General features: G+C 43.8%; 1 protein-coding gene across 6 annotated transcripts in view; it reads right to left on the minus strand.

Annotated features, from left to right (window-relative positions):
- TEAD1 (TEA domain transcription factor 1) overlaps positions 1-9,698 on the minus strand; it is a 505,124-nt gene extending 495,426 nt beyond the window's left edge. For 3 of the 6 annotated variants that reach the window (XM_078680919.1, XM_078680915.1, XM_078680918.1), the window contains exons 1-2: positions 9,465-9,674; positions 8,860-8,973 (exon numbers count right to left, since the gene is read on the minus strand). The gene's annotated coding sequence lies outside the window, so the exon portion shown is untranslated. Of the gene's footprint in view, positions 1-8,859; positions 8,974-9,464 lie in introns of those variants that run through there. The other 3 variants (XM_078680921.1, XM_078680920.1, XM_078680914.1) reach the window with 3 other exon arrangements.
- Between the last annotated feature and the right edge of the window lie 3,634 nt (positions 9,699-13,332).

Raw genomic sequence — 13,332 nt, forward strand, 5'->3', positions numbered from 1 at the left:
AAGGGATATTTACTCGCTGAGACAGGCTAGAAACTTTTGTGTCACAGGTGGTGATTCTGGGCCAACAAAAATGAGTACCACGCTGGGACAGTACATCAGCGTCAGAGACCACACCAGTCCTTGTACAGATGAGATGCTAAAGCCTCCATGGAGGCCCTGGTGTAAAGCCAATAACGAGCATTGCTGCAGTTTAATAAAACACAGACTTACATATGATGGTGCCTCATTGAAGATTCTAATAAGTTTCCTATTGAAGAATGAGGAATAATAATAATAATAATAATAATCCACATTTGTAAAGCGCACAATCACCCGTAAGGGTCTCTAGGCGCTGGGGGCCGTCGGGAAGATTAAGCGAGCTATTGCCCAGAGTCACATGGTGCTGGGCTAACCTGCTGCCGGAGCCGGGGATCGAACCCTGATCCCCAGATTCCAGCGTCAGTCGCCCTGGCCGCGGCGCCACACCTCTCCCACCAGGAAGAGAAAGTTTAAATAGCATTGGCAAACGAGTATGTCTGTCTTTAATGTGCAAACGCATGTAAACATAGGTATTAGAAATGCATTAGCTCTGGTGGCGCCCGGTACGACAGTATTTGTTGGCGCCCCCCAATGACCTACTCCACAGATTCCCTCACCACCACCCTTCAACAGTGCCCCACGTCTCCATAACCAATCTCTCTCAGAAGCATTTTTTTTGTTTTATAGCACCAATTATACCAGTGTAAGGTGTCAGAGCACTTAACCTCACATACACATTACACAGAAACAATGAGTCATAAGTGTGTAAATCAGTGTATAGGAAATGTAACATCAGACAGAGGACTACAAAGTGTAGGAGTCACAACTCATCCATACTGATAGACAGTTTGGTTTAAGAATGCTTGGTCTAGAGATATTAAGAGAATGAGACTGGGGAAAAAATCATAACGCTCCAATCCATATCTTGCAGTTTGCATGCAGCTCTTCGATGATAGTTAATAGCTCCCTGTTCTATATTAGGATTCGAACTTATAAACTACAGATAACAGAAGGGTCTCTTGGACAGAAGCAGTAACACACTGACCTATTTACATTGTATGCACTTTGTGACCTCCATGGTACATGTTCTTTGCAGCAGGCATTTTAACCTCCTGCTACTTTATGATGAGTCAAAACTTCCACTCACCAAAACTCCATCTCTCTGCAGAAGGTCAATTAATCACCAGAGTTATCTTGACATTTTTATGGCTGCCTGAAAATTGCTGGAGGCAAGGAGCAGGGCAGCAGGTGCTTTTAAAAACCATATTGTACTTGAAAACACGCCCCCCCACCCCTAAAGTCAGCGCCCGGTGCGGAGGCACTGATCACAATGCCCTGGAGCTGGCCATGTTAAAGCCTGCCCTACTGGTTTTGCCAATAATGGGGAAATGTATGCAAGGAAAAATCCGTTAATGTCAGAAAAGCGTAAAATTGTCCCTTGTGCATTCTGTCATGGAGCGTGCAACGATGCAACAAATATTCAGTAGTATGAGGTGACAGACTAACACTACTGTGGTTGGAGCCAGCGCACATTCTATGTATATTTTACAGTCTGTTATCAATGTATCTTGCAGGCAGTCGTGCTGTTATGCAAGAACTGAAAAACTGAAAATGATCCCCCATACAACGATAGGTTGCCCTTCTTCAGAACTCAGTTTGTCACAGTAGAGCTAAAAGAACCTAACCACTCACTTAATAATTTTCACTGAAGCACTCAGATGAAGGAAATATCTTAAAGGCCACTTAGAGTACCTTAATACATACACGCTATGGATGGCAGGTGCAGCACTATCTGTGCAGTTTAAACCACACCATTCAAATAAGGCAGCAGTCCAAACAGCATACGCTTCATCACCTTCACCAGACTAATGGCCAATGTGAATTAACATTTGTAGATTAGGTTGTGGCGAGTGTGCTGATGAGACATGAATGTAACCTGATGTTTTCTGTGGTTAAGTGCTGTCTAGTAGGCATGGCAGGTTCCATATAACTCAATCATGCTAAATGGGCAATCTCTGTAAGATGTGCCTGTTGTTGCACTATGACACACAATCCTGATACATGTTAACCCCAGTAGCGGTCGGTCGTGGGAGTGCTGCCGGGCGGTGACGTGGGGAGGGGCAGATGGGGTGTAGTAAACTATGGATTAGGGACGATTACAGGTAAGTAAACATAAAAATAAATAAAACTCATTTTGTTGCACGCACTGCATCGCAATTGGCAATGGAGTGCACGCAACGAAATTTGTTTTATTTATTTTTATGTTTGCTTACCTGTAATCGGGCGTAATCCATAGTTTACTACCCCCCACCCTGCCCCTCCCCACGTCACCGTCCGGCGGCCCTCCCATGACCGATTGCTACTGGTTAACCCTGGGACACTTCATTGTCTACAACAGTAGTGGCCCGTGGTGGGAGGGCAGCGCGCACAACGAAATTCGTTTTATTTGTTTGTTTACTTACCTCTGTGCGGCCGTATTCCGGAGTTTACTACCGCCCACCTTCCCCCTCCCCTGCCCCGTATCACCGCCCAGCAGCACTCCCACCACAGGCCGCTACTGGTCTACAAACGAGCTTCCAACATTCTAATGTTCTAAAACACTGATATTACACTGGTACAACAAAGTGTTAAATTGAGCTATAAAATTTGTGAACAAATAGAACAAAGAAAGAGAACATACATTAGGAAAAGCAATGTGTCTGGTGCTGGGTGCAAGCCTTTGGCTTTGTCAGGGCTTGTTTTGGTTTGTCAAGATTTTTGTAAAATATTAGTATTGATGGAGCAGCCGGGCCCTACCCAGTATAAAAAAGGAAAATATTGACTAAAAGCAAATATATATTTGTCTCCAAAAATGTGCATTGTAATGGCAGTCCCTGACTGAAACGAACTACTTTGTGTCTTGTTATTAATACTAGTAAAACCAAATTTATGGTCTTGCACAACCGGAAACAAATCAGAGGTAAGGCTGTTATGGATGGAGTTCAACTTGAACAAACCCAGGTTTTTAAGTACCTTGGCATTACCCTGTCATATAACTTAGATTGGAAACAACATATCAATGAGCTAGCCTCAAGGCATGCTCAACTGACAGGAGCCCTTACTAAGGAACTATTTTCCTCACACTCCAAACCTATAAGTCCGGTTTTAAAAATTTATAACGCAAAGGTAGGAGCGGCGGTTCTATACGGGGCAGAACTCTGGGGGCCTAGTAACCTTACAAAGTTGATGGTAGCACAAAATAAATTTCTTCGCATCATTACTGGCCTACCAATGTCAACCCCTTTGCTACCCCTAAATTATGATCTGGGATTTCATAGTTTTGATGATATGGCCAAGTACAGATCAGTTGCCTACTGGAGGAGGTTATGGGTAACCCCAGAACTCTTCCAGTATGCCCAAGGCTTCCTTGAGGTTAGAACCCAGGACACTAGACACAAAATAGCATGGATGAGAGAGGTAAAAAATATCTATAGGGCTATGGGATTATCTCAATTATGGGATGACCCTGTAAATAATGTTTTTCCACCCCAAAAAATATTTTGAGATTTGTATTGGAGCATGATTGAGACTAAGAGCTTTGGAAAATGTATTGATCGATCCTTTACCAGAGAATTCTTAGAACTCAAGCATGCACCGGTCCTTGAACCTTACTGGGATTGGATTACCATCCCAGGTGATAGGAGGAGATATCACCAATTGAGGGTGGGGACACTACCGCTAAATGCCCTAACCGAAAAATGGCATAAGAACCAATCTCCACGGTGTCCCTTTTGTCCTGATCACAAGGAAAACATTGGACATGTGTTGTTTGCTTGCCCCGAATATAATGCTCCTAGGCGATCATGGCTAAAACCGATTTGTGCCCAGTTGGGCTTAAAATCAGCAAACGAGGCTGTTAGGATTCTAAGAACTGATACCTCCCAGCCTGTCGTCATAGCCATGTCGAAATTTCTCCACTGGATGTGGATAATCCGGGCACGCAAAACGAGCCTGGAGTAACCCAAGGATAGTCATTAAACCCTGCCACTTAAATTCGCAGATTGTATTTAGCAAGTGACATGTTTTGAATACTGCATAAGTAACTGATATATATTGTATTGATGAAATTAGCTTTTATAATGTTTTTATAACTGTTTTAACACTATATATTTAAAAGTATGTAAATATGTAAATAGGATGAGTTAGGATTTGTTTTGTATTTGACTCATTGTGGATATTGTTTCTCGTGGGGTGTGGGTGGCAACAAAAACAAATTTTAATTGTAAAATGTCTTTTTATGATTGAAAAATTATCGAATAAAGACTAATTTGAATTGACTAAAAGCAAATATATATTTGTCTCCAAAAATGTGCATTGTAATGGCAGTCCCTGACTGAAACGAACTACTTTGTGTGTGGATGTGTTCGATGTGAAAGAGCTGAATGCTGTTACTCACAGTTAAGTTAGCCAAAGACTGATGTGGGCCTAGCCACTGCCCCATGCAGAATGCTGTAGTAAGTAGAAGAAAAAAGTGAATGAAGAAAAAAATGCAATTGATAAAGAAGGGTGACTGAAAGCCCATATATGTAAGTATGTATTGTAATTTCAGTAAAATTGAAAAGTCTTGCCTAAAGCCAGTTCTGCAAATGGCACTTTCTAAAAAAAATGGGCATTTTTCATAATATAGTAATGTACAAATGTGAGGCAGGACTACTGCCTGCTTGTTTTTAATTTAGAAATATTAACTCTTACTAACTGGTCCCTGCATTCACTTACTACCTATCTGCGTTAATCAAGCTCTTAACCAAGACAAACCGACTGCATGCTTCTTTGAGTTTTTTAATAACATGTTCCCTCTGAAGGCCTGGTGGTTGGTGAGGTCAATCACTGGTATGGAGCAGACACCGGCTCCCAGGAATAACCTAACCTGTGAACTGTTATTTGGAGAAATGCCAAAGTCAAGATCAACCACCTTTTCGGGGATGGCAGCTCTATATTCAGATCGCACATCTTACAAAAAAGGCATTTGTGTGCTCCATCATAATATCGGGTTATTGAGTCGTTCATGAAGCACACGAACTCAATTTACCACTAAAGACTCAGAAAACACAAACGTGAAAAACTTGCTTCTCATCCAGCTCTGGGTTTCATCATAGTGATGCAAATTGCTCTAAGCACAGACTTTGCTGTGCATGGTTGCCTGAGGAAGCATAAATCCATGCTGTCTCAGAAACAGTGATTTAGTAAGTTCTTAGAAATAGACACACTCAAAGAAGACAAGTCCACAAAACATCTACGGTAAATGTGTAAACTGGCCCAAAGCACTGCCAATACATATACACAAAAGAATAAACAATTGTAATATAATATGATAGGGTAACGATACTGACAATATTCGGCCAGAATAGCTTGCACAGGCATGGTTTGGTTGGTGATTCAGCTAGCATTGGTTATGTTTTGCAAGTGGGAGCTACTTTTTTGTTACTTGCATGTGTTTAGAGCACAATCTGTCACTGCTATGAAATTACAGAGCATTTAATAGCCGGCCTTCCACATTACATCTCCAAAATATTATTGCACTGTTTGCCCACAAAATTGCAAAAAGGAAAATGTCCACACAGTTTTGCAAATTCGAGGGACTTTGGCTGATGCGCTCGTAGAGAACGGTTGAGTCTTTTTTTAATAAATGACATTATTAGGTGGTATTTTTCCTTCAGTCAAAGAAAAGCAAACACCAAAAAGCCGTTGACAGTAACGTTATGCAAAACCTGCTTGTCGCCTCCCTTGAAAACAGACTCCAGCTTCGGATTACAGCCACCCTCCTCGCACAGCAAGCCCTGTGCAAACACCTCCCGGTTAGGAATGCACAAAGGGCCTAGTTCACAGCGACGCCGTCAACGTTCACTTCCGTTTCCAGTTCCATGCTGGTACCATGGGCCTAAAATGGATCCCTCTAACCCACCCCTACTCTCACCCTTCTCTGAAAAGGCAAATATGTCATGAAAACACCCTATTTCATGTATATGTTAAGATCCCACTAAATGATGGGGGATGTGCAATACACCCTTCACTACAGCTCCTACAAGGTACAGGAGGTTTTCAGTAATGTCAAACCAGGCGCAAGAATGTGTTTATTTACACCATTGTGAGGTTATGCGAATCAGATACGGAATATCCAGAAATAAGATTCAACACTTTTTAAAAGACATCTTGGTACATTAACTCAATGCAAAATTCAAGTATTGCAAACATACACAGCGAAAGCCCCCCTGTGCCCGAGTCAGTCTGGTCACAATCAACAACAGTGTAAATAAATAGTAAATAGACATATTGTAATGCAGAGTCAAGATACAGCAGAAAAAAACTGAACTATTCAAACTTGAAGGTATCCCCTTCACAGATAAGAAGGATCGCTCAGTGGGTTAATGACTGCATGCTGGCTGCAGGTCACAGGTTAGAATCCCTGCGAGTTTTCTAGGTCTGGCCTAGAAATAGAAGTTTACGCTCTTCTCTCCTGACACACAAATAAACACACAGATTTCAGTTGTCCCTCTTCATCCACGGGACTGTCCAGGTGTCATTTACGTTTTGCCTCAGCCCACCAAAGCATACCTCATGGGCAAATGATTCTGCCTACTTCAGCCATTGGCTCTTGTCACTGTTGAGTGACGCATTCTGCTTGTGCACATGTACACATCTGCAGTATTTTACTTGTAGTGATCTGCCTAAAATGTAGTTGCGTTTAGTGCTAAAATTGGTGGACCAATCATTGCTTTCATTCATGTTTTTATTTCATGTTTATTTTAATTTACTTTCTGTGATTAGTCCATGTTTACTTTTTTTTGCTTGCAAAAATATACAGTTCGCCTTGAAATGGCGAGATTTTTACGTATTATTATTTTAAAACTTCTATCACCTAATGTACATCTCAGCAACAAAAAAAGTTCACAATTATGTACCAAATGTATATTTTTGCTAAGGCTCGACCCAATGTCTTTGCCAATACTGCTTTTATTAACATTTCAAGACACGGACATGGAGTAAAGTCCAACAGCAGAGTTTACACCTAAAAGAATCCGCTTAAATACTCCAACTTCCACAGAAGCCTGTGGTGACGTACTATTATTAGGAGGTTTACAAGTTTGCGTTTATTGAATGAGACAGAACAACGTCCCAACCCATGGAACAAAAGCCGGATATGCCAGTCAGTGTAAAAAGTGTAACCTGTCTGCTTCAAAAGAGACCATCCCTCCGTGATATTAATCTGGTAATAATGTCGACAAAATTACTGTAAAACCTGGAGATTTTAATAATTGATACATACACAGCATCGTGGAACAGGCTGCTGAAAGTGTAGCGTGCACATTGTATGTCTGCAGCTCGATGGTGGCCCTAGCTAAATGCAGAAACACATGGACAAAATGTCCACTGCCCACGTCCATCGTTTGAGGTGACCTGCACTGTCGCCGCTGCCCCCATAGGGTGGCGGCATCACAGATCTGTGCTGTGTGCTGAGCCGTGCAACCACCTGTAGCTGCCAACTCTCCGAGTGCCAGCAGGAAGCACGCGCTCCAGGCCCGACGAGAAGTGTGTGATTCACGGGCCCCAGGCCCCCGTGGCTGGTTTATCTAGGCTGTGGGGTTGTCTTGTGCCACTTCACACCCAATCAATACACAAACTGCCCATGTCCAATTAAGGCAGCAACAGCTGCACGCGCTACAATGCCCCCGTTTCCACAGCGCACCTTTTCTTTTCAAAACATTTTCTGAATTTTATAAGTGCTGGTCTAGGGGATGGACTGTGCAAATAGCGGCATAAGCTTGCTGCTAAAAATCTCTAACAACGTGACTGTAATACTATGTAAACAGCACAAAGCCGCACAGAGTAGCCCACCAGAAGAGAACCCCCAAAATTGAATATTTTCATAAATATAAAAATGATAAAGCACCCTGATTTGTTCATTTATTCAGAGTCCACAACCGAAGCATTAATGCTTATATTTGTTTTTTTATGAATATACATTATGAGGTTAGCAGGATCTCGCCTGTTTGAAATTAAAGTATTTTAAAAACTCTTCGACCATTATACAAGTCCAACATCGGCAGGTGACACTGTATACTCAACTCGCTCGGTTTAAAAATGGACACGCTCATATATCCAAATGTATTAAGGTATATTTTTAAGTGCTTTTATTTGTTTAATCTCAGCCAAGGTGGTCCTCGTGGCAATGTTGTCACACACGCAAAAGTCATCACCTTTCTGCCGCAAAATCTCTAGGGTGTTTTTAAAGATGGCAATGTTTGGCAATTGAATGTCTGAAATTCAACAGTTCCGGTACATAAAAAAACAAACGCGAGTCACTCAGTGTTCTAGACACAGTTCGGCGCTACATTCACCGAACAAGTTGTACCATCATTCTTGTTTTAAGTGTTTTTTTTGTTTTCATTTGTCGAGGTAGCGCGTGTTCCACCTTTGCACTGTTAAACGTCAGCCGCTGCATTGCTTACAAAGTCATCAATAATTATATTAGTCAAAACCAGCAGATGGCACACATGCCAACTCGTCCTATTTAAAGACAGTGCTCCCTCTATTTTCCTCCACTTTTATATTTCCCTTTGTTTACTTTCTTTTAACAGATGGCCACATGGAAAATACACTTTTCTTCCAGACTAACTCGCGGGTGCCCCAAACGTAAACAAGATGCTTTTTTCATGCATCAGACGACGTGAAAACACATAACAAGACAACGGGTGCGTCAGCCCACGGCCCTGTTAATTGGGAGCAGAGGAAAATGAAAAAAAAACATCAATGAAGAAGGAGAGAGAGAGAAGGGGGAACGGCCGTGGCCTGCTGGCTGCCTACCGAGGGGGTGAACCTCCCAGCGCCGGATGCCTGCCTCCCCCGGGCTCCCCGCCGCTGCCAGCTTCAGCTGTCCCCCTGAAAGCGTCCGCTCCACCGTGCACCGTGTCCGAGGCCCTGCAGCAGAGAAGGGGAGAAGACGGCATTCCAGCTTTCATCTGTCTCGGGCAAAAACAACCACCAAACATCTTTCTGATTTCCCCCAACAAAGAGAAATACAAACAAAAAAAGCAGCCGAACCCCGAAGATACGTGAGAAAGTCAGATAACCCAAAAAAAATATGGGGAGGGTCTTTTATTTGTAAGCCGCCTCAGCTCAGGCAGTTCCCAAGTTCTTCCTTCTCCAGGAAAAATGTGAAAAATGTCAGATTTTTTTTTTCAGGCGGCAGCGAGCAGTGACTCAGGGAAGGAAGTCAGGCAGAGCAGCAGCAGCAGCCTGTTGCAGGAGCAGCAGAACTCCATGAAATAACTTACGCTGCCCCCACCCCAGTGCCCCCTGTCCAGCGCCGGGTGGACGATCGGACACAAGTATATTTATTTAACTGCACCAGGCCCCCCTCTCCATACTGTACCTCCCCATAGCCTCAGAAAGCAACACAAAAAACTTACCCGGCACCTCTGTAAATCCTGGTATTTCAGCCAGATGGAAAGTTTCAGCCCCCTCCCCAGCTCTTGGGGCGCTATAGGCGGGGGGTGCGCTTTTTGGGGGGAGGGTGCGGGTGGGCGCCGTCGGGGGTCCGCATGGGGCGCTTCCCTTTGGCCCGGCCCCGCTCTCCTGTATTATTTGCAACGTGCTGAACGGCGCGAGCGATGCGAAGAATGCCCGGAATGAAGGAGAAGGAATGAAATGAACGCCAGGACCGAGGCCGGGCGCGCGCGCCGGGAGGGGGGTGTGGAGAGAGAGGGCGCGCGCGCACGCGGAACGGAGGGGGCCGAGGGTGACGTCATAGGGATGTCCAGGAAGAGCGCACGGAGGATGTGAGCACACACTCCATGTAAACACGGGCGGCGTTTGCTGCCCAATTTGCACCAATGAGGTCCTGTGGGAAGACCTGATACTCTCACATGTGTCGTCCGAGAAATAATCTATCCCAATACTAAACAATTCAAAGTCTCCGCATTCTGCCGACTTCCTGTTTTAAATCGTAAGGTTTAAATATTTCTTGATCATTTCAATTTCTATTTTCTATAACACATATTAGAGCTCCCAGTGATGCAGACGTATATTTTTGTTGTTTTTCAGAAATTTTACACGGCGAATTGGCTGATTTTAAAAAGGAACAACTGGCATTATTAATTGTATGTGCTCTTTCTTGCTCAATGTAAATCAATGCAGTTTACAGCAGTAATGGCAAGTTTCAAGTATTGGTCGATTTCATTTTTTTTTATTTTAGCAAAGGAAATATATGTTATGTATAGCTGCCAAGGTTTCAGAGTGGTTATGTGTGACATTTTCATAATTTCAGTGTAATTAGGAGTGACATTAAATGTCTGTAAGTGACACTTTATCACAAGCAAATGCAAGATATGGAAGTCCAGGGAAACAAATACATTTCACCCATTTCAGCAACGAGAAACTAATAAGATCTTAAAACTGCTGCAAAGCACCAGAAATGGAATGGCATTAGAATGTGAGAGAGGCCCCAGCGTGGAACCTGAGCCAGCCTCATTGACGCTGAACTCAACTTTGGGTAGACTGCAGACAGTAACTGCAACGCAGAGCTCAGCCCAGGCGCTGTAACTTTACTTACAGGCCAAAGCTGCCAAGTTTTCAGATTGCCTGTGTGACATTCCCATGGTTTCCGTACACTTACAAGTGACCTTAAACTGTCAAATGTGTGACCCTTTGTGTGATACTTTCTTGTGAGTAAAATCAAGCAAAGAGTGCATGAAAACAGGTAAATACCAGAAATTATGCACTTTTGAGCAATGAGAATCTTTAAAAATATATTTACTGCTGCAAAACCCCTGAAATGAATGACCGTTCAGTGCAACTTCTCTTGTACACTGTGTACAATCCAATTTTAAAACAATGACATGCATTTTCATAGTGGTTTCAGTTACAGGCTGGGGAGTCATAGCACTGTATATTCCCCCTTTGCCAGGACTAAATTCTAGTTCTCTTTGATTGCTCACAATACATCTGCAGCGAGTGCATTAGCCAACTGAGATTTTATAATGTAAAAGTGTGTATTTCCCTGTTTGTGTTCTGGTGTGAGACCTAGGCTGCATTGGGTGCTCAAACTGTGAGAGCTGAAGCCCATTATGACATTTGAAAATTGCACCAGAGGTTTATATGAAGAGTGGATTTAGTGCTGGGCATCTGAGCAGCACCATAGATCATGGGATACTGACAGCTTGGCCTTTACTCCTGAAAGGATTTTGAATTTGATACTTACCATTCATCTAACAATATTTCATGTTCCAACACCTCTCTTTGATGATGGAACAAGTTAACTTAAACCCATTACAATGTTGTGCATTTGAAATGTCAGAAATATTAATGAAGAAAGAAAAATATGCCTCACTTTGATATAAACTAATTGGAATTATGGCCTACTATGGTTAAAGCATATGCCTGCAGTAGGCAGAGTGAACTTGAGTGCAGAGTTAGAGAGCCTTAGGGCCCAATTATGACTTTGGCTGTGTGGGAGCGGGGCTGCCATACCACCACCCCTCTCCCACATCTCCAAAGTCGTGTGAGCACCACCTGCCAAATTACACATTTTCTTGTGTCTGGCAGGTGTTTCTTTAGTGGTCCCACGGCGGTGCCTTTTAAAAAAGGGCACCGCAATTAGAGTGTCAAAGGCAGTTCCTGCATAGCATGGACTCTGCAGTCCATACTGTGGAGGAACTGGGGTGCATGCACACCAGTGCCCTCCTGTATGCACACCATGTGTACACACCATGGCCCTGAAGCAACATAGTGCCCTGTAGGGTATGGCCACCCTTGTCTCCTCTCCGCCACAGTTTTCATGACAGGCTCACTGCTATGAAAACTGTGGCATAGAGGATACTCGTAATATATGCTTCATGGTGCCTCAGCAGCACCACCAAGCATATTGCAATCTCAAGACCACTGCAACACCACCAGGGATCTCTGATTCCTGGCTGTTACGATGGTCTCATGGCAGTCCGACCACCCATTTTGTAAGTGTGGTCGGAAAGCTGGTACAGCCGTGCCCGCACTGCCACATGGCTACGGCGGTCCATTGGAAGCTGTAGTCATTATCAGACCCTTAGTGTGTGACTCCCCCAGGCTACCAATTCACAAGTGAGTATAAATCAAACAAGCATTGGCATAGCCAATAGGTCTCGCCTTTGGGACCCTGTAAGTATTTAGCCACATTATCCTAGGTGCTATTTATGTGCCAAAAAGGCTATGATGTGGTCGGCACTGGCTTCATCCTAGCAACTTTTTTCATTATGGTGGTTGGGGAGAAGGCAACACAGAAAATGGGAGGGTGTGGCTAGGAGGGTTGAAACATAGCGGACAACGGGGGCAAGAGGTTTCAAATGGGAAGAAGCAACAGAAGCACAGGTGGGAGGGGAAGAAACAACAGAAGCACGGGGGAGGAAGGAGAAGAAGCAACAGGGGCAAGGGGGAAGAAGAAACAGCCTTACAGGGGTGTGAGAGGAAGAAGCAAAAGTTGCACAGGAGAGAGAGAGGAGAAGAATCAACACAAAGTGAGGGTGGGTGGGGAAGAAGCAAAATGAAGTGAGGTTGGGAGGGAAGAAGCAACATGGACCAGGGGGTGAGAGGAGCAGGGATGGTGGGAGGGGAAAAGCAACCCAGATAACGGAAGTATCGGTTAATGCAGACCTAATAATATCAAAGGGACACCGGTAACACAGTGCTTAAGAATGGGAAAAACACAGCAAGGAAGAAGAGGCTTGAAGAGAGATTGGCAGGCATGGAAAGATATGCGTCACAATGAACTTACATGAAAAATGGGTATTTAGAAGAGGTTAGAGGAGGATGTTTGAAAGAGTGGAAGGGGCTAAAAGGGTGAGGGGTTTAAGTAGAGAGAGGCATAAGGACGAAGGAGTTCGACATGCTGAATTGTTTTGCACATGTACAGCTCTTGGATCCATCTTTTGAGGATGAAACCCTTATCTTTATTTAAGGCACTCCTACACACTCTCCTTTATCAGATCCACTGTGGAGATCTTTTACAATCATTTGAATGAGTGCATATAAAAAGAAGGAGTGCATATAAAAAACAAGCACGGCGAACGCGCAGCTGCAGCGTCCCGTGAGTGAAGCGCTCGTAACCTCAAGCTGTACACACTCAAACCATCCTGTTCTATAATGATTTGTTACACTCCCAGTCAATAGCTGAAGGCAAGAAATTGAGAAATGTAGGCTGAGAAACAAGCGTGGCGAACGCGGTAATTAAAAACAGATGGCGGATGGGGTGAGAGCGGAAGAAACAAGCACGGCGAATGCGCAGCTGCAGCGTCCCGCGAGTGGAGC

The sequence above is a fragment of the Lissotriton helveticus genome, chromosome 3_1 (genome assembly GCF_964261635.1).
Source record: "Lissotriton helveticus chromosome 3_1, aLisHel1.1, whole genome shotgun sequence".
In the NCBI taxonomy this organism is placed as follows: domain Eukaryota; kingdom Metazoa; phylum Chordata; class Amphibia; order Caudata; family Salamandridae; genus Lissotriton; species Lissotriton helveticus.